Source organism: Choloepus didactylus, chromosome 2 (genome assembly GCF_015220235.1).
Source record: "Choloepus didactylus isolate mChoDid1 chromosome 2, mChoDid1.pri, whole genome shotgun sequence".
NCBI lineage: Eukaryota > Metazoa > Chordata > Mammalia > Pilosa > Megalonychidae > Choloepus > Choloepus didactylus.
In genome coordinates, this window is record NC_051308.1 from 85,706,718 (window position 1) to 85,728,885 (window position 22,168).

Consider the following 22,168-nt stretch of genomic DNA (forward strand, 5'->3'; position numbering starts at 1 on the left):
TGACATGGATTATTCTGAATGGAAGGAAAGAAGGTAGAAAGCAAGGGAGAGAGGGAAGGAAGCAAGAAGGACTGATGAATGGGAGGGATGGGGGGAAAAGAAAAGGAGGAGGGAGGGAAAGGGAAAAAGAGAAAAAGCCTTCCTCAAGTTGGTAAGGCAACATGAAGTTGAACATGAAAATGGCTATCCAAGGTTATACAAAATTTATATATCTATATATTTCTTAATGACCCAACAAAAATTAGGCATAATAAATCTTTTTTGAAAACCTTGAATGATAGAATCAAGAAGGCAAATTTAAGGACATTGTTACTCACAGTATGGCTCCCATAAGAGACTGATAAATCAGAGCAGTTAACACTTGGGAGGGTTACTATTCCTAGCACTTCAGTCTTACAACAACCCTCTCACGTTTTCCTCCTTAGGCCAAAACTTCGTAAATGGCTGAACTGATTTAAATAGCCTGTATTAAGCACTGGGTGAAAATTTTTTGCCAAAGAAATGGTTCACAACCTATAGTTTCTAGTAGGATCTAATCCACACCATCCTGTTCACCCCAACTCCACAGGTATGATATCTTCTAAAAGGACAAGTATAATCTATCCCATTTTCAAAACAGTCAATCCTTTTATCCTTCAAAACCACTAAGAGCTCTGACTGCAAGTCTGAATTGCCCACATTAATATTTTAAGCAGATTCTCTAATATCAATTATCATTTTCGTTCTTCTGTAGACAAGGCTCCTCAGAATAATATGAGAGTTTGCAAATTTTAACAATGTTTCCTTAGCCTTGACTCTGTGAAGAGAAACCAGTTCCAGGATAAACTGCCTGAGCTCCATGGTATTAATGCTTTTCAAAACAAAAACAGTATCTCTGTGAGAGACAGAGTGGACAGGAATAATCACCTAATAGATCAGATAAGTTTAAAATGGTTCTGATTTGCCCTTCTCTTTTTCAACTCATAACTTAAGGATTAGAAATTGCTTTTGAATGGTACAGACATATATGTGGATAAAAATACTCCACAGTCATAGGAACACCTGCTGTAGAGTGGTGTATAAATTTACTAGATGCTGCTTATGTAATAATTACAGGTAATTGATTATTAATTCATTAACACATATGGAAAGGCAAATTTACATTGAAAAGAGAATGTGTTCAAGAAATTTAGCCAAAGGAATTCACTGCCTCCATTTAAATTGGTTGAGAAAAAGCTTCATAGAAAAGAAGTGAGAAATTATAAAGGAAGAAATGGAATGATGAACTAACAACTCAAATCAACAAAACAAAAAAAGAGTTGATACTTTTGAACAGAAGAACACCCAAGCTAGTATGTATGTGCATATATGCACATGTGCATGTATAAGCAGCTATGTATTTAACTGTAAGCAAATGCTGATACATATGCATGAATGTTTAACATTTGAAACCTGAAGATCTGAAAAAGGGCTAAAGAAAGATAAGAATACCTAAATAGATAAGATGTATGAAAAGAGCATTAAATATGAATGAATCAATCTCCAAAGAAAAAAAGCAAAGAAAATCAGTTTCAAAAGTGAACATAAGAGACGGAAGAAGATAGCGACCTAGAGAGAAGTGGAAGTTAGTTAGTCCCCCATGGAGCAAGTAATAAACAACCAGAAACTAGTTAATGATCTGGAATACTGCTGGGGGACAACCACGACTGTCCACACATCATGCACCAACCTGGACTGGAACAAATGCCTAATATCATAGTGTGGAATATGTGAGTAGAAACTGCAGACCCAAGCTGGGAGCCCCCTCTCCCCACAGCAGCTCAAACTGCAAAGGTTCGCTGTGATAGAGAGCAGCACTCTCTGAACAAGCCAATATACCTCAGTCCAGCTCCAACTGGGGTTTTGATTAACAAATGTGTACTACTCAATACAAGCTATGAACCCCCAATAAGCACAGAGGTTTTTAGTGACGACTGACCTTGAAGAGGCAGGGGACTTCTCTGTCCCAGGAGGGGAAGCCCAGAGGACCGGGCGCTATCTCTAGCCAACAGATGAAACTGGAGGCCATGCGCCGACCCTGAAAGGGGGCTTTCTGTCCCTTTTTCTCCCTCTCAACCTGAGCAGCTCAGTGGAGAAAGCCTCAGCCATTTTCAGTTCGCAGCACTCTGCAGTGGAGAGAGCCTCAGCCATTTTTAGTTCACAGCCTGCTGGCTCAGACAAGGGTGGAGATGGCAGAGTCAGAGGTAGAAAGAACCTATTTAAATGCAAATGATAATTCCCTAGGGGTGTATCTTCCCTAAGAGGAAGGAGGTGGTGCCCAGCACTATGAACCACCTTCCATTCAGAACCAGACCCCAGAGCCTGGGGGAAAACAGCCAAAACAGAAACTAAGGAGGCCACACCTCCTTACACCAGTCGGGAGCAACAGGCTGACAGGCTCCACCTGCTAGGAAAAGCACAGTGCCTTGAGGCCTCATAGGGTGCGTCAATCTTCTAAGACACACTGTCAGGGAAACCGGATACTGAATATTGCCCCCTTCTGGGACCTGAGCCAGTTCTGGTTTGGGAAAACCTGATTGGGGTAACCAAGGAAACCAGATGCCTAGACAACAGAAAACTACAACTTACATTAAGAAAAATGAAGTTATGGTCCAGTCAAAGGAACAAAATTACACTTCAACTGAAATACAGGAATTGAAACAACTAATGCTAAATCAATTCAAAAAGTTTAGGGAAGATATGGCAAAAGAAATGAAGCGTATAATGAAAACACTGGGTGTACTTAAGGTAGAAATCAAAAGTTTGAAAAAACAACTGGCAGAATCCAAGGAAATGAAAGGCACAACACAAGAGATGAAAGACACAATGGAGATTACAACAGCAGATTTCAAGAGGGAGAAGAAAACACTCAGGAACTGGAGAACAAGATCCTTGATTCTTGAAGACGATTGTATATCAATATAGCTTATACAGTGTGACTGTGTGATTGTGAAATCCTTGTGGCTCACACTCCCTTTCTCTAGTGTATGGACAAATGAGTAGAAAAAGGGGAACAAAAAGTAAATGAATAATGCGGGAGGGGGGCAGGAAGGAGTATGAGATGTTTTTTACTTTTATTTACATTCTTACTCTTATTTTTTGGAGCAATGAAATGTTCAAAAAATTTACTGTGGTGATGAATGCACAACCATGTGATGATACTGTGAACAACAGATTGTACACTTTGGATAATTATATGGAATGTGAATATATCTCAATAAAATTGCATTAAAAAAGCTCTTAGCAAGGGAAGAATCTGACTTCCAGATTTTAGCCCCTCCAAACAACAACAAAAAAATGGCCAGATATTAACAAAAGATCACAAGCCTCTCAAGGAAACAAGAAAAGATGGTTCAGACAAGGAAACAAATTAAAGCTTCAGAGGAAACACAGGCAATGGAACAACTAATCAAAGACATTCAGTCAAATCTCCCAAAACAATTCAAGGAGCTAAAGGAAAATATAGATAAATAAACTAAATTTGGATACAGAACTAAAGGATACAAGAAAGATGATGTGTGAACCAAAAGAAGAATTACAAAATTAAAAGGGAACATAGAACTTATGGGGGAAAAGAAAATCACAATAACAAATACTAAAAATACACTAGAGGCATTCAACAACAGATTTCAATAGGCAGAAGAAAGAATCAGTGAACTAGAAAACTGGACAGTCAAAATCATACAGTAGGGCTTTTCCTGTGGGAGCCACAGGGTTGAGAGACGCGTGGCCTTCTCCTCTCCTGGACATGGCGTGTGCTCATCCATTGATATCGCTGTACTCTGAAAAGGCAGAGTCATCTGGCAAAAACGTTACTTGTTACTGTGTTCAAGACTCCCATTAGACCAGATAATGTAAGCTTCATTCACAGCAACTTGCACAAAAACAAAAGACAGCCCTATGCTTTCAGTGAGTTAACAGGTCATCAAACTAGTGCTGGGGCACTGGCAGAGCTTTGGCTCAAAATCCCAGAGTTTAAGGCAGTGGGACCGACTGATCTGGCCAGGGTGCTTTTGGAAATATGTGTTGCGGAGATTGCATGTTGCACCAACCAAAACATGGCATCAATGGCACCATAAAGTAAACACAACACAGAAGCAATATGCCATCTGCTCTGCCCTGGCTACCTCAGCCTTACCAGCATGGGTCATTTCTTAAGGTCATCACAGTGAAGAAGTTTCTGAACTTCCTTTAGTGGTCAAAGATAAAGTTCAAGTCTACAAGAAGACCAAGGAAGCTGTTCTGCTTCTTAAGAAATTTAAGGCCTGGAATGATATAAAAAATGCCTATGCCTCTAAGCGAATGAGAGCTGGCAAGGGCAAAATGAGAAACCATCATCGCATACAACACAGGGGACCATGAATCACCTATAATGAGGACAACGGTATCATCGAGGCCTTCAGAAACATCCCTGGAATTACTCTGCTTAATATAACCAAGCTGAATATTTTGAAACTTGCTCCTGGTGGGCACATGGGATGTTTCTGCATTTGGACTGGAAGTGCTTTCAAGTTAGATGACCTGTATGGCACTTGGTGTAAAACTGGCTCCCTTGAGAGTAACTACAACCTTCCTATGCATAGGATGATGAATACAGACCTTAGCAGAATCTTGAAAAGCCCAGAGATCCAAAGAGCCCTCTAAGCATCCCACAAGAAGATTCATCACAGAGTTCTAAAGGAGAACCCACTGAGGAACCTGAGAATCATGTTGAAACTAAACCCAAATACAGACTATGCACCAAAACACCATTCTTCACCAGGCTGGGAATCATACACTCGGGATGGATAAACTGCAGCAACACTAGACACCAAATCAGATGAGAAGGGGGTTCCAGGCAAGAAGCCTGTAGTGGGAAAGCAAGGAAAGAAGCCACAGAAGCAGCAGCCTTTGGTGGGAAAACAGACTGCAGCTACCAAGAAGCCAGCAGAAAAGAAACCTACCAGGGAAGAAAAGAAGACTGCTGCTTAAATTACTTATTCCATAAAAGTCAAATCATTTTGGACACCTTATTTTGAATAAAGACCAGATAAAAAAGGTAGTCAAAAAAAAAAAAAAAAAAATCGTATGGTAGGAAGAGCAGATACAGAACAAAGAAAAATTTAGCAGAGCCAAAAGGACCCGTAGGAGAACATGAAGTATACCAACATACACATTTTGGGAGTCCCAGAAGGTAAGAAGAAGGAAAATGGGGCAGAGAGAATATTTGAGAAAATATTGGCAGAACGAATGAAAAAAGTATGATCCAAAAATATGTTATTTACAAGAGACCCAAAGACAAAAACATATTTGAAGTGAAAGGATGAAATAAAATGTTCCATGCAAATAGTAGAGAGCTGAGTACCAATACTAATATGGAATAAAATAGATTTTAAGTGAAAAACTGTTACAAGAGACAAAGAAGGACATGATATATTAATAAAAGGGGCAATCTATCAAGAAGACAAATAATCATAAACATTTATGCACCTAACTTCAGTGCCCCAAAATGCATGAGGCAAACACTAAAAAAACTGAAGGGAGAAATAGATACTTCTACAATATCATTTAGAGACTTCAATACACCACTTACATCAATGGATAGAACATCCAGACAGAAAACCAATAAGGAAATGGAGAACTTAAATAATACTATAAATGAAATAGAATTAACAGACCTATACATATGCTGTTTCCAAAGAGCAGAGGACACATACATCTCCACTGCTTATGAATCATTCTCCAGTACTGGTTGCAAAATAAGTCTCAATAAATTTAAAAAGACTGAAATTATACAAAGTTTCTCCTAAGACCACAATGAAATGAAGCTAGAAATCGGTAACAGAGATAAAAACTGGAAAATCCACCAATAGATGGACATTAAGCAACATATTCTTAGACAATCAATGGGTCAAGAAGAAATAACAAGAAAAATCAGGAAATATCTCCAGATAAATTAAAATGAAAACACAACATATCAAAACTTATGGGACGTACAGGGAAGATGACAAAGTAGGGGACTCTAAGACTCAGTCCTACCACCAAAGCAACTATCAAACAGGCATGAACTGTCTGAAACAACTATTTTGAAACTCCAGAGGCCAGAAGATCACTGTACAGCATCAAGGAAGAGCAGAAGGAAGAGGCCGATAAATTATGGTAATGGCTGTAAATTGCTATCTCTCTACAATGTGGCACCAACACCCCATTCTCGCAGCACGCAACTGTGGGGTCCAGTCCCTGGTTGCTGCTAGTGACAGCAAGGGGCATAAAAATCCTATTCCCCAAGAAGAGGGGTGTACACAGCTGATTGCTGATCACTTATCGTGGCTTTTGATTAGCGAATTCGGATCACTGGGTCCCAGTACTGAAGACAGCAATTGTTTCAACCCGTGCCAGACAAAGGCAGCAGTAGCCATTGTCTCAAACCTTCCTGCACAGGGGCAGAAGTAAAAGAGATTTAAAAATGCAGTGCTTCCTCAGGGATGTAGGGGAAAGTTAGCTAAAGGGATGCAATTGCTGGGCATTATAGGAAAGCTCAACATTGGGAAGTCATTGTAGAAGTTATTGGTGCCCTTCCTGACCCCCCTCCCCAGGGCACTGTGGAGCTGGTCTGCACTGCCTTCCTGGATCCCTGGGTCTGTTTTGGCTGGAAAGACCAAACTGGGAAAGAATTTGCCCTCCAAGCAAAAGCAACATGAGACAGTGAAAGTAGTGTAAACAACTATAGAGGCAGACAGTCTAGGACAAAGGACTGCTGGCTTCAGATACCCAGGAGAAGGAGATTTCTCCTCTGAGAAACAGAAGGGACAACCAAACTCCTGAAAAAGAGAAATCCAGAACAATTAACAAGCAAAAGCCCAGGACAAGACAAAGTCACAGTGAGACAGGGAAAACCCTGCACAGTGCATTCGCCTTGGGCAGACCTTCTTGACATGGAAGGCTGAAGCTCAAGAAAATCTCTGTCTTATCACCAGCTTGTTACAAAACCAGAAAACAGACATCCTACGGAGTAAATCCCAAAGTCAACACTTTAAAATATTAAAATGTGCAGTGTACAACAAAAAAGTACAATACAGACAAAGAAACAGGAAATAATGGCCCATCCAAAAAAGAGGATAAAAATACAGAAACCACAATGAAGAAGATAAAAATGTAGACATACTGAACAAAGCTTTTAAAAAAAGCATCTTACAAATGCTTAAGAAGATGAAGGAAAGTACAGGGAAAGAAGTATAGGGAATCAGGAAGCAATGAATGAACAATATGAGAGTCTAAGTAAAGAGAAACAAATGTGTAAAAGGAACAAAACACATCTACTGCAATTGAAGACCACAATAACTGAAATGAAAGAATGCCCAAGAGTTTCAAGAGCAGAATGGAGCTGGCAGAAAAAAGAATCAGTGAACGTGAAGACAAGACACTTGAAATGAGGGAGGCTAAGGAGCAGAAAGGAAACAATATTAAGAGCACAAATAGCCTAAGACAGCTATGGGACACCATCGAGAAAGAAAGGGGCAGAAAGAATCGTCAAAGAAATAATGACAGAATTTCCCAAACTTAACAAAAGACATGAAGATGCACATCCAAGAGGCTCAGAGAACACAAAACAACAGGATAAAAATAAAGAAAAATATAACCCATCAAATATTGATTACACTATCAAATGCAAAAGACAAGGAGAGAGTTCTGAAAGCTGCAAGAGAAAAGCAACGTTACATGCAAGGGAATCCCAATAAGATTGAGACATGGAAGCAAGAAGGCAGTGGGTTAAAATACTTATAATGCAGAAGAAAAAAAAAAAAAAACTGCCAACCAAAAATTTTATATGCAGCAAGACTCTCTTTCAAAAATGAAGGACAGATAAAGACATTCTCAGATAAGCAAAAGCTGAGGAGTACATCACCACGAGACCTACCCTACAAGCAATGCTAAAGGGAGCTCTTCAGACTGAAAGGAGAGAACACTAGCAGCGGTTCAAAGCAGCATAAAGAAATAAAGAGCTGCAGTAAAGGTAGCCATTTGGGTAATTATAAATGTCAGTATTATTGTATTGTATGGTTTGGTATGTAACTCCACTTCTTACTTCCTACAGGTGCTGAAATGCAAATGCATTAAAAGTACTGGTAAATCTAAGTTTTGGGACATATAATGTACAAAGATATAAGTGGTAACAAGTATTTTTAAAACGTTGGAGGGATAGAGGGTATGTAGGTTTGAGTCTATTATTCCCCCAGAAAAGTCATGTTCTTTAATGCAATCTTGTGGGGGACAGACTTACTAGTCTTGATTAGGGTAGAACCTTTTGACTGAATGTTTCCATGGAGCTGTGACCCACTCAACAGGACCATGGAGGTATGGACCTGGCCCATTCAGAGTAGGTCTTGATTAGTTCACTGGACTACTTAAGACAGCTCAGGAGCTAACACACACCCTGAAACTTGGAGATGCTTGGAGATACAGACAGAAGGACATTTGGAGATGCTAAGCTAAGAGATGAAGCCCAGAGTTTCCCCCAGAGAAGGTAAGAGAGGACCTCCAGATGCTTAGAGAGAAAGAAGCAAAGAACCACAAGAGCTGACAGAGAGAAGAGAAGACAGAAGTCCAGAGACATTTTGGAGAAAGCCATTTTGAAACACAACCTGGGAGCAAAGGACCAGCAGATGCCAGCCACGTCCCTTCCAAGCTGACAGAGGTGTTCCAGACACCATCAGCCATTCTTCAGTGAAGGTATCCTCTTATTGATGCCTTAGTTTGGACACTTTTTATGGCCTTAGACCTGTAAATTTGTAACCTAATAAGTCCCCTTTATAAAAGCCAATCTATTTCTGGTATTTTGCATAATGGCAGCATTAGCAAACCAGAACAGAGGGATACAGGAAAAGCATAGGTGCAAGCTATCATGTACTGAAGTTAAGTTGGTGTCAAACCAAATATAATTGTTACATATTTAGGAGGGTAAACTTTAAACCAATGGTAACCACAAGGAAAACAGATTAAAAATATATCCAGAGAGAAATGAGAAGGCACTCAATATGGTACAAAACAGAAAAGCAAATAAATATAAAACTGTGCTTTAACAGAAGTGAGGGACAAAAAAGGTGTAAGACTTACAAAGGCAAAATGGCAGAAGAAAGACCTGTATTATCAGTAATGACTTTAAAAGTACATGGATTAAACACTCCAGTCAAAAGGCAGAGATTGAAAGAATGGATAATAAAGCATGACCCACTATATACTGTCTGCAAGAGACTCACCTTAAAGTCAAAGATACAAGTAGGGTGACAGTGAAAGGATGTGAAAAAAAATACCATGTAAGTAGTAACCAAAAGAAAGCCAAGGTAGCTATACTAATATCGGATAAAACAGACTTTAAAATCAAAACAGTTACAAGGAACAAAGATGGTCATAACATACTGATAAAGGAGACAATTCAACAGGAAGTTGTACAAATTGTAAATAAATTGTTTATATGGAGCCCCAAAATATAAGAAGCAAATGACAGATTTGAAGGAAGAAATTGACGGTTCTACATTAATAGTAGGAGAATTTAGCTCACGACCCGAATACTAGATAGAAGATCTAGTCAGAAAATAAATAAGGAAGTCCAGGATTTGAATGATACACTAAACCAACTAGACCTAACAGACAGATATAGAACACTGCACCCAAAGAAAAGAGAATACACACTGTTCTCAAGTGCACATGGATCAATCTCCAGGACAGACCATATGTTGGGTCAGAAAACAAATCTTAGTAAATTCAAAAATACTGAAGTCATACAGTGTATATTCTCTTACCACAATGGAATGAAACTAGAAATCCATAACAGAGACAGAAAAGGAAAATTCACAAATCCACAGAAATTAAACCACATGCTCTTAACATACTTTTTTTTTTTTATGAGTTAAAATATTTTACTTCTCACCAAGTGAGTAAAGTTGTCCTCCCCCAACTTTTATGAAGAAAGCATTGTTTAATTTTTTTATTTTGAAAATTACTAACTTACAAAAATTTGGAAAATAGTACACAGAGAGCCCTTCACCCAGTTTCCCACAGTCGCTCATACCGTCTTACATAATTATGAAACAATACCAAGACAAGGAAACTGACACAGGCACAGCATGTGTGCAGAGCTCCATATCATTTTTTTTAATTCATATTTATTGAGAAATATTCACATACCATGCAGTCATACAAAACAAAGCGTACATTCACCTGTTTAGACAGTACCACCGTATAGTTTTGCATTCATCACCAAAATTAATTTTTGACATTTTCATTACCACACACACAAAAATAAAAGGAATAAAAATCAAAGTGAAAAATAACAATTAAAGTAAAAAAGAACACTGGGTGCCTTTTTTTCCTTCCCCCATTTTTCTACTCATCCATCCATAAACGAGACAAAGGGGAGTGTGGTCCATATGGCTTTCCCAATCACATTGTCACCCCCCATAAGCTACATTTTTACACGATTGTCTTCAAGATTCATAGGTTCTGGGTTGTAGTTTGATAGTTTCAGGTATTTACTGCTAGCTACTCCAATTCACTAGAACCTAAAAAGGGTTGTCTATATTGTGCGTAAGAGTGCCCAGCAGAGTGACCTCTCAGCTCCTTTTGGAATCTCTGTGCCACTGAAGCTTATTTCATTTTCTTTCACATCCCCCTTTTGGTCAAGAAGATGTTCTCCATCCCACGATGCCCGGTCTAGATTCCTCCCCGAGAGTCATGTTCCACATTGCCAGGGGGATTCACTCCCCTGGGTGTCAGATCCCACATGGGGGGGGCAGGCAGTGATTTCACCTGCCAAGTTGGCTTAGCTAGAGAGAGAGGGCCACATCTGAGCAACAAAGAGGCTTCTGGGAGGAGGTTCTTAGGCACAACTATAGGCAGGCCTACACTCTCGACTGCAGCAACAGTCCTCCCAAGGGCAGTTCCCGTGGTAGAGGGCTCAGCCCATCAAACCACCAGTCCCCTATGTCTGTGAGCACATCAGCAACCATTGAGTTGGGGGAGCCCAACACCCCTGCGTTCTCCACCAGCTCCTCAAGGGGGCTCTGCATATTTTTTTCATTTTTTTTTTAACTAACTTTTTTTTTAAATCAACTGTATCAAAAAAATAAAAATTAAAAAAAAAAACAATGAAAAAAAACATTTCAAACAGACCACAACAAGGGAGTCCAACATGTTCCTAGCCTACCCCAAGAAAACAACCCAACACAGCAACATTTCCATGACATTGCTCCTACCATACCCATCAAAAATTAACAAAACACAGTCATTCCTGGGCATTCCCAGAACATCAAACTTACCCACAATAGCCTATCTGCTCCCATTGGGCTAATTGTTCCCCCTTCATCAATTGCTCTCCATCACTAGTTCTCCTACACTCTACATTACAAACTTTTCATTTTAGGAGTGTGTTGTTTAACATCCAGGTGTTTGTGAATTTTCTAAGTCTCTGATGGTTACTGACTTCTAATTGTATTCCACTGTGGTCACAGAATGTGCTTTGAATAATTTCAATTTTTTTAAATTTATCGAGGCTTGTTTTATGTCCCAGCATATGGGCTATTCTGGAGAAAGTTCCGTGATCATTAGAGAAGAATGTGTATCCTGGTGATTTGGGATGTAATGTTCTATACGTATCTGTTAAATCAAATTCATTTATCCAATTTTCAATTTCCTTATTAGTATTCTGTCTGGTTGATCTACCTATAGGAGAGATTGATGTGTTGAAGACTCCCACAATTATTGTGGAAATATCAATTGCTGCCTTTAGTTTTGCCAGTGTTTGTCTCATGTATTTTGTGGCACCCTGATTGGCTGCATAAACATTTATGATTGTTATTTCTTCTTGTTGAATTCCCCCTTTTATTGGTACGTAGTGGCCTTCTTTGTCTCTCATAACATCCTTGCATTTAAAGTCTATTTTATCTGAGATTAATATTGCTACTCCTGCTTTCTTTTGGCTATAGCTTGCATTAAATATTTTTTCCACCATTTCACTTTCAATTTCTTTGTGTCTAAGATGAGTCTCTTGTATGCAATATATTGATGGTTGATATTTTTTTATCCATTCTGCCAATCTATATCTTTTAGTTGGGTAGTTTAATCCATTTACATTCAACGTTATTACTGTGAAGGCATTTCTTGAATCAGCCATCCTATCCTCTGGTTTTTGTTTGTCAGATATATTTTTTCCCTCTCTCTCTTATTGTCCTTTAATGAACCAATATTGAATCTCTTTAGTACTGAAACTTTCTCCATGTCTCTCTCTCCTTTCTTTGTTTCTCTGCCAGTAGGGCTCCCTTTAGTATCTGAAGTAGGGCAGGTCTTTTATTAGCAAAATCTCTCAGCATTTGTTTGTCTGTGAAAAATTTAAGCTCTCCCTCAAATCTGAAGGAGAGGTTTGCTGGATAAAGAATTCTTCATTGGAAATTTTTCTCTCAGAATATTAAATATGTCATGCCACCGCCTTCTCGTCTCCATGGTGGCCGCTGAGTAGTCACTACTTAGTCTTATGTTGTTTCCTTTGTATATGGTGAATTGCTTTTCTCTTGCTGCTTTCAGAACTTGCTCCTTCTCTTCAGTATTTGACAGTCTGATCAGAATACGTCTTGGAGTGTGTTTATTTGGATTTATTCTCTTTGGAGTTCACTGGGCATTTATGCTTTGTGTATTTATATTGTGTAGAAGGTTTGGGAAGTTTTCCCCAACAATTTCTTTGAAAACTCTTTCTAGACCTTTACCCTTCTCTTCCCCTTCTGGGACACCAATGAGTCTTATATTTGGATGTTTTATTTTATCTATCATATCCCTGAGGTCCATTTTGATTTTTTTGATTTTTTTCCCCATTCTTTCTTCTTTCATTTTCCATTCTGTGGCCCTCAAGGTCACTGAGTCACTGTGCAGCTTCCTCTAGTCTTATACTATGAGTATCCAGAATCTTTTTAATTTGGTCAACAGTTTCTTTTATTTCCATAAGATCACCTATTTTTCTATTTACTGTTGCAATTTATTCTTTGCTCTTCTAGGGTCTTCTTCATGTCCTTTATATCCTGTGCCATGCTCTTCTTCATGTCCTTTATATCCTGTGCACCCTCATTGTTTGTCTTTAGTTCTTTGATTAATTGCTCTAAGTACTGTGTCTCATCTGATCTTTTGATTTGGGTGTTTGGGTTTGGGTTACCCATATCCTCTGGTTTTTTCATATGCTTTAAAATTTTCTGTTGTTTTTGGCCTCTTGGCATTTACTTTACTTGATGGGGTTCTTTTAGGATATGTTGGATTATTCAGCTTGGTGGCTTATACTTTCCCTAACTAACCAGCAGATGGTATCCGTGAGTCACCTATTCCCGTCAAGTCAGTTCTCCCCAAATTTGTCTTTGTGGTGTGTGGGGGTCTGATTCTTGTGGGGTCCAATTGGTTCACCAAGTTTCGGTGTGTCGTTGGTGCTGTCTACCCTGAATGTGGGGCATGCGTCTGAGCAGTTAGGGATGGAGGACAGCTTTAATAATCAAACCTCCCAAGTGTTTCTGGAGATTTACGGCTGTTGTAAGAGTCTAAACCTTCATTTCACAGATTGTCTCTGCCGCTGACCCACAAGTCCTTGGTATTGGCGTAGGGTCCCTGGGATTTCTGAGTGGGTCCCTCTTCCAAACCGTCCCTCCTTGGGCTTCTGCTGAGGGAAGGTTGTGCTACGTCACAAGTGCACGCCATCCCTCAAGGGAAGTTCTGGGCTGCCGGGCCATGTAGGGGCGTTCCCAGCCTGCTGTAAGGATGGCTGTATAAGGCATGTTAATTTCCCCCTTTTTGCACAGCTCCACCTTCCCAGCTCTGGGACAATTAACTGCGGGTGCACAAAAGGCTATTGTCCACACCCAATATTATGGCATGTGTGCGTGTTGCTGGAAACACTTCTTGACACACTGCGTTTTTTGGTGCGGCTCTGGGCTGTGGTGCCAGCACTGGGTAGGAGCGTTCCCAGCCCGCCGGGAAGAGGGCTGTAAGGGGCATGGTTATTTTCCCCTGTTGGCTCACCTCTGCCTTCCTAACACCGAGATGATTAGCAGCAGGTGCATGAAAGGTTATCTTCCATGTCAGATATTGAGGTGTTTGCACGGCCCGTTCCTGCTGTGCTTCACTTTGTGGTTCTCGCTGCCGTATCTGTAGCCGCTCTGTGGTTTTTTAAAAAAGAAGTAGTCCGCCTCCAAACGCCAACCCACGGTTTCCCCAGACCTCAGCATGGCTGCTGGATATTCAGCAGGCTTACTCACTAGTTTCAGAACGCAGACTCCCGGTTTCACCAAGTGCATTGTCCCTGTGGATTTAGCAGACCATATCTAGCTGATGCATCGCTGGAACTGGTGTTTTGGGTCACTTTCTGGCTTTTATCTAGTGTTTTTCAAGGAGGTGTTTTTTTGCCCTGTCTCTCCTAGCCACCATCTTAGGTTCTCCTCTTAACATTCTCTTAAACAACCGATAAGTTAAAGAGAAAATCAGAAGCAAAATTAGGAAATATCTTGAGGCAAAGGAAAATGAAAATACACTATATCGAAACCTATGGGGCCTCCAGACCAGCAGAGGCAGCAGCGGGTGAGCTGCGCCCTCTCCCTCCCACTCTCCGCTGCCCCATGGTCTTTTTTCCTCTTCCTCCTGCTCCTCCTCCACTCCCCCTTCCTCTTCCTCCTCCTCCACACCCCCCTTCCTCCTCCACCTGCCCACAGGGCCCCCTCACCTTCCTGCCTGCCCCTGCTGTTCCGCCCCCAGACTCCCACCATCCCTTGCCCGCGCACTTCCACACAGTCGCCTCACGCCTGCAGTTTTTGGCTTTCACCCCCACCAGCGACCAAAGACTTGGCCACTCGAAGTCCAGTTCCCAAGAACACTGCTCGACATGGACACTGGTGTGATTGAAGGTGGGTTAAATGTCACTCTCACCATCCGTCTACTTATGCATGGAAAGGAAGTTGGCAGTTATCATCGGAAAGAAAGTAGAATCAGTTAAGAAGATACACAAGGAGAGTGGTACACATATCAACATCTCAGAAGGGAATTGTCCTGAGAGAATTATCACTTTTGCTGAACCCACTAACACTATCTTTAAAGCCTTTGCTATGATCATTGACAAACTGGAAGAGGACATCAGCAGCTCTATGACCAATAGCACAGCTGCCAGTAGACCCCCCAGTCACCCTGAGGCTGGTGGTCCCTGCTAGTCAGTGTGGCTCTCTCATTGGGAAAGGTGGTTGCAAGATCAAGGAAATATGAGAGAGTACAGGGGCTCAGGTCCAGGTGGCAGAGGATATGCTCCCGAACTCAACTGAGAGGGCCATCACTATTGCTGGTATTCCGCAATCCATCACTGAGTGTGTCAGACAGATCTGCGTGGTCATGTTGGAGTCTCTCCTGAAGGGCGTGACCATCCTGTACTGGCCCAAGCCATCCAGTTCTCCAGTCATCTTTGCAGGTGGTCAGGACAGGTACAGCACAGGCAGCAACAATGCGAGCTTTCCCCACACCACCCTGTCCATGTGCCTCAACCCTGACCTGGAGGGACCACCTCTAGAGGCCTATATCATTCCAGGACAGTATGCCATTCCACAGCCAGATTTGACCAAACTGCACCAATTGGAGATGCAACAGTCTCATTTTCCCATGACACATGGCAACACCAGATTCAGTGTGGGTTTGGATGCATCTGCTCAGACTACTTCTCATGAACTCACCATTCCAAACGATTTGATTGGCTGCATAATCAGGAGTCAAGACGCCAAAATCAATGAGATCCGTCAGATGTCTGGGGCACAGATCAAAATTGAGAAGGAACCCAGTGGAAGGATCTACTGATAGGCAGGTTACCATCACTGGATTGCTGCCAGCATTAGCCTGGCTCAGTATCTAATCAGTATCAGGCTTTCCTCGGAGATGGGTGGCATGGGGAGCAGCTAGAACAATGCAGATTCATCCATAATCCCTTTCTGCTATTTACTGCCACCCATGACCCATCTGTGTAGTTTCTGAAAAGTCAGCGATTCCAGGTTTTAAATAGTTTATAAATTTTCAGTTTCTACATACTTTATCATCTACTCATGATTTTTTAATTAAAGCATTTTAATTTCTTTCTCTGTTCAGCTGTTAATGCTGAGATCCATATTTAGTTTTATAAGCTTCTGCCTTTTTTTTTTTTTTTGCTCATGAATTTTTTTTTTCTGTTTCTCATGGAAATGTAAGAGTGGAATATTAATACATTTCAGTTTAGTTCTGTAACATCAGGAATTTTTCAAAAAAATTAAAAGATGGGAAAAAAAACCTATGGGACACAGGAAATGCAGTGCTTAGAGGGAAAATTATATCTCTAAATGCTCGCATTAAAAAAGAAGAAAAATCTCAAATCACAGACCTAATCTCACACTTGGAGGAACTAGAAAAAGAGCAAATTAAGCCCAAAGCAAGCAGAAGGAAGGAAATAACAAAGATCAGAGCAGAGATAAATCAAATGGAGATTTAAAAAAAAAAAAGAATCAACAAATTCAAAAGTTGGTTCTTTGAAAAGATCAATCAAATTAACAAACTTTTAGCTAAAATGACAAAGAAAAAATAGAGAAGATGTAAAGAACTAAAATCAGAAATGAAAGGGTACATTACTATTGATCCAACAGAAAGAAACAACTGCATGACAATAAATTAGAAAATCTAAGTGAAATGGACAAATTCCTAGATACACAGAAACAATCTACACTGTCTCAAGAAGAAACAGAAGATTTCAACAAACTCATAATTCTTAAAAAGATCGAATCAATCATCAAAAACATTCCAACAAAGAAAAGCCCAGGACTAGTCAGCTTCACTGGTGAATTCTACCAAACATTCCAGGAAGAATTAACACCAATATTGCTCAAACTCTTCCAAAAAATTGAAGAGGAGAGAACACTTCCCAACTCATTTTATCAGGCCACCATCTTCCTAATACCAAAGCAGGATAAAGATACCTCAAGAAAGAAAATTACAAATCAACATGCCTCATGAACACAGATGCAAAAATCCTCAGCAACATATTAGCAAACAGAATCCAACAGCACCTTAAAAGCAATATATACCACGATTGAGCAGGATTTATCTCAGGTATGCAAAGTTGGTCCAATATAAAATCATTAATGTAATATACCACATTAACAGAACGAATGAAAAAAAAAACACAATCATCTCAACGCAGAAAAGGCATTTGACAAAACCCAGCACCTTTCCTGATAAAAAAACATTCAGTAAACTAGAAATAGAAGGAAGCATTCTTAATATGATAAAGAGAATATATGAAAACCCTCAGCTAACATGATACTCAATGGAGAAAGGCTGAAAGCTTTCCCTCTAAGATAAGGAACAAGACAAGTATGCCTGCTGTCACCACTGTTATTCAACTTTATACTGGAAGTTAAAGTCAGAGCAATTAGGCAAGAAAAAGAAATAAAAGGCATTCAAATTGGAAAGGAAGAAGTAAAACTCTCCTTATTTGCAGATGACATGATTCTATCACACTGAACCCTGAAAAATCCACAAGAACATTACCAGAAGCTAATAAATGACTTCAGCAAAATGGCAGGGTTATAAGATAAACTTGCAAAATTCAGGTGTGTTTCTATACATAGCACTGAGCGATCTGAGGAAGTAATCAACAAAAAAATTCCATTTACAATAGCAACTTAAAGAATCAAATATTTAGGAATAATTTAACCAAGGATGTAAGGACTTGCACATGGAACACTGCATAACATTGCTGAAAGACTGAAGACTTAAATAGATGAAGGACATTCTATATTTACAGATGGGAAAACTAAATGTTACTAAGATGTCCATTCTACCCAAAACAATATACAGATTCAACACAATTCCAACAGACCTCTTCATAGAAATGGAAAAGCCAATTATCAAATTTATATGGAAGGGTAAGAGTTCCTAATAGTCAAGACCATCTTGATAAGAAGAACAAAGTTGGAGGACTTATACTACCTGATTGCAAAATTTATTACAAAGCTACAGTAATCAAATTAGCATGGTACTGGCACAAGGACATATAAACTGGTAGAACTGAGTTGAGAGTTCACAAATAAACCTTTACACCTTTGGCCAGTTGATCATTGCAAGGGGTGCCAAGTCCACTCAGCAGGAAAAGAATAGTTGTTTCAACAAATGGTGCTGAGAGAACTGGATATCCATATGCAAAAGAATGAAAGGGGATTCCTACCTCACACTATATATGAAAATTAACTCAAAATGAATCAAAGATCAAAATAAAAGAACTAAAACTATAAGACTCCTAGAAGCAATATCTTCAGGACCTTATGTAATGCAATGTTTTATTAGACTTTATATCTAAAACACAAGCAACAAAAGAAAAAATAGATAAATGGGACTTAATCAAAATTAAAAAAAGGTCTTAACATCAAATGACTTTATCAAGAAAGTAAAAAAACAACTTACAGAATAGGGCAAAATAGAAACCGTACATCTGTTAAGGTTTTAATGTCCAGAATATATAAAGAACATCCACAACTCAACAACAAAAAGACAAAAAAACACAACTAAAAAATGGAGGAAACACTTGAGTAGACACTTCTCCAAAGAAAATATACAAATTGCCAATAAGCACATGAAAAGGTGCTCAGCATTATTAGCCATCAGGGAAATGCAAATCAAAACTACAATGAGATACCATCTCACATACACCAAATTAGCTACTATATTAAAAAAAAAAAAAAAAAAGAACAGAAAATAACAAGTATTGACAAGGATTTGGAGAAACAGGAACACTCATTCATTGTTGGTGGGAATGTAAAATGGTGCAGCTGTTGTGGAAAACAGTTTGGTTCACCAAAGTATTAAACATGGAATTACTACATGACCTAGCATTTACCTAGGCACATACTCAAAAGAAATGAAAAACAAGAACTCAAACAGAAACTTGTTCACCCGTGTTCATAATAGCATTATTCTCGATAACCAAAAGATGGAAACAACCCAAGTGTCCATCAACAGATGAATGGATAAACAAAATGTGGTATATACATACAATGGCATATTATTCAATCATAAAATGGAATGAAGTTCTGATACATGTTACAACATAGATGAACCTTGAAGACATCATGTTAAGTGAAATAAGCCAGGCGCAAAAGACAAATACTGTATCATTTTCCTTACAAGAAGTAAACAGAATATGCATATTCATAAAGTCAGAAACTAGAATACAGGTTACCAGGGATCAAGAAGGGGAGGGAAATGGGGAGTTAATGTTTAATTGGTATGGGGTTTCTGTTTGGGGTGATAGAAAGTTTTGGCAATGGATGGTGGGGATGCAGGTACAACTTTGAGTATGTAATTAATACCACTGAATTGTATATTTGAAAAATGACAAAAAGGGAAATTTTAGGTTTTATATAATTTTTAACACAAACACACAAAACCCATAGAATTGAACCCAAAAAGCAAACCTAATGTAAATAGTGGGTTAACTTTAATATCATAATTATGATAACAATATTTCATTAATTGTAACAGAAGTATCACACTAATACAAATGTTAATAGGAAAACTGTGTAAGAGAAGGGGATATATGGGAACTCTGTACTTTCTGCATGATTTTTCTGTAATCTACAAGTGCTCTAGTAAAAAAAAAAGTTAAATTAAAATAGAGTGAGGAAATGCTTTAATCTACCTTATAAATGTATAATTCTCAAGTCTTTATTTCTTGTAAAATGGAGGTCAAGAATCCACTTTCAAATGTTTTGGAATCTTTCTTAACAACCAATTTATCAGAAATGAGGAGCAATTTACACTAACAAAGAAAAGACAAATCTAAAATAAATAACTAGGAGTGGGGACAATAAGAAAGAAGACAGGCACACACAAAGGAATTGAGAATGCAAATAAATGTATCCATAATCACTTAGTCAAAATGCTAATCTATTTTTAACCTTCCATTCTTGTATGACATGCATTTCTTTAAAATATAGAATGTTCTTGTTCATGGGAAATGTATATGTGAATTATACTGTTTTTTCAAGGATGTGTGCAGCTTGCTCTCATATGTTCAGAAGACAGAGCAATAGAGGATGGATGATAGGGAGGGAGAGAGAGAGGGAGGGAGGGAGGGAAAGAAAGAAAGAAATGGTGGTGTGACAGGATGTTAAAGGTGGTGGATGGGGTATCAAGGGAGGGGGGGTCGGGGTATGCTGGAGTTCTACGTATGGGGTTTGTACTGTTTTTGCAACTGTTTCTGTAAGTTTGAATTTATCTCAAAATAAAATTTCTTATAAAAATATATATATATATATATATAAAGTGGAATGGTAAGAAGGCAGCTCTTGGGCAAGGGTAAATACTCTAGTCATTTTTTTATAAGTTGTTTTTTGGTAATACCCACCTGTTCTAGTTTGCTAATGCTGCAGAATGCAAAACACCAGAGATGGACAGGCTTTTATAAAACGGGGGTTTATTTCACTACACAGTTACAGTCTTAAGGCCACAAAGCGTCCAAGGTAACACCTCAGCAATCGGGTACCTTCACCGGAGGATGGCCAATGGCGTCCGGAAAACCTCTGCTAGCTAGGAAGGCAGCCGGCATCTGCTCCAAAGCTCCGGCCTCAAAACGGCTTTCTCCCAGGACATTCCTTTCTAGCAAGCTTGCTTCTCTTCAAAACATCACTCCCAGCTGCACTCTCTTTCTCCCCCCCCCCCCGAAGTCAGCTCATTTATATAGCTCCACCGATAAGGGCCCACCCTGAATGGGCGGGGCCATGCCCCCATGAGAACATCTCATCAGAATCATTGCCCACAGCTGGGTGGGGCACATTCCAAGCAAATCCAACCATCATCAAAACTTCTGCCCCACACAAGACTACAAAGATAATGGCATTTGGGGGACACAATACACTCAAACCGGCACACCACCCATCCAACCCTACCCCATTTCTCTCCATTCAGAACTCAGCATATGGTTGCATAATCTAAAGGGCTAATAAATAGAATGTTTGGGAAAGGCACAGATCTGAGAATTGTGGAGAAGACTCTTCAACTATGAGGAGTGACACAAGCAGGACCAACAGTCTTCTGCACACATTTTGGCTTCTACCTCTCATGAGGATAAAAATAAACATAATCTCTTGGACCTATTCAACAGTTAGCATCCTCATTATATGCATAAAATGGGAGACAATTAGTGTTAAGTGTAATGATTTAAAAGGGCACCTATCAAAAATAAAAACATTCAAGTGGATGAACCCACTGAAAAGTCAACCAAGCCCTTACCTAAAAGGCATGCAACAATAAAGGCACCAAAATAAAAAATTCTAATAAAACTGCCCAAAGATCCCTTAGGGTTTTTATAAGCTGTGTGAATAGAACTTGTCAATCAGAAACGAAAGAAAAAACAACATTACAGATAAATAAAGACTTGGAGATATTCAAACATAAAGACTATAAATTGTTTTTTTTTTCTTTAAGTATACACTGACTAATAAAACAAGAGGCAGTCCCACTAGGCAGGTGAACTCACTGCCCACTCCCCATCCCTGCGATGTAGGACATGACTCCCAGGGTGTAAATCTCCCTGGCAATGAGGGACATGACTCTCAGGGATGAGCCTGGACGCAGCATCGTAGGATTAAGAAAGCCTTTCTGACCAAAAGAGGTAAGAGAAATGAAACAAAATAAAGTTTCACTGGCTAAGAAATTTCAAATGGAGTTGAGAGGTCATTCTGGACATTATTCTTATGAGTTACATAGATATCCCTTTCTAGTTTTTAGGGTATTAGAATGGCTAGAAGGAAATATCTGAAACTGTTGAAATGCAGTATCCTTGATTCCAGAAGATGATCGTCTAACTATACAGCGTATACAGTATGACTGTGATTGTGAAAACCTTGTGGCTCACTCTCTCTTTATCCAGTGTATGGACAGATGAGAAGAAAATACGGGGACAAAAAGTAAATGAATAATGGGGAGATGGGCAGTATGAGATGTTTTGGGGTATTCCTTTTTACTTTTATTTTTACTCCTATTTTCATTTTTTGGATTAATGAAAATGTTCAAAAAAAAAAAAAAAGATATCAAGCTAAGCCATCCACAGATAGCCAGGCTCCCTTTAACCAATTTAGGCCGACCTGAGGTA

General features: G+C 39.3%; 1 protein-coding gene and 2 pseudogenes across 3 annotated transcripts in view; 2 read left to right on the forward strand and 1 right to left on the reverse strand.

The window, feature by feature from the left end:
- RASAL2 (RAS protein activator like 2) overlaps window positions 1-22,168 on the reverse strand; it is a 531,908-nt gene that overhangs the window by 417,425 nt on the left and 92,315 nt on the right. The gene's annotated exons all lie outside the window — the stretch shown is intronic.
- Window positions 3,731-4,989, forward strand: LOC119526300 (annotated as a pseudogene).
- LOC119526301 lies at window positions 14,870-15,954 on the forward strand (annotated as a pseudogene).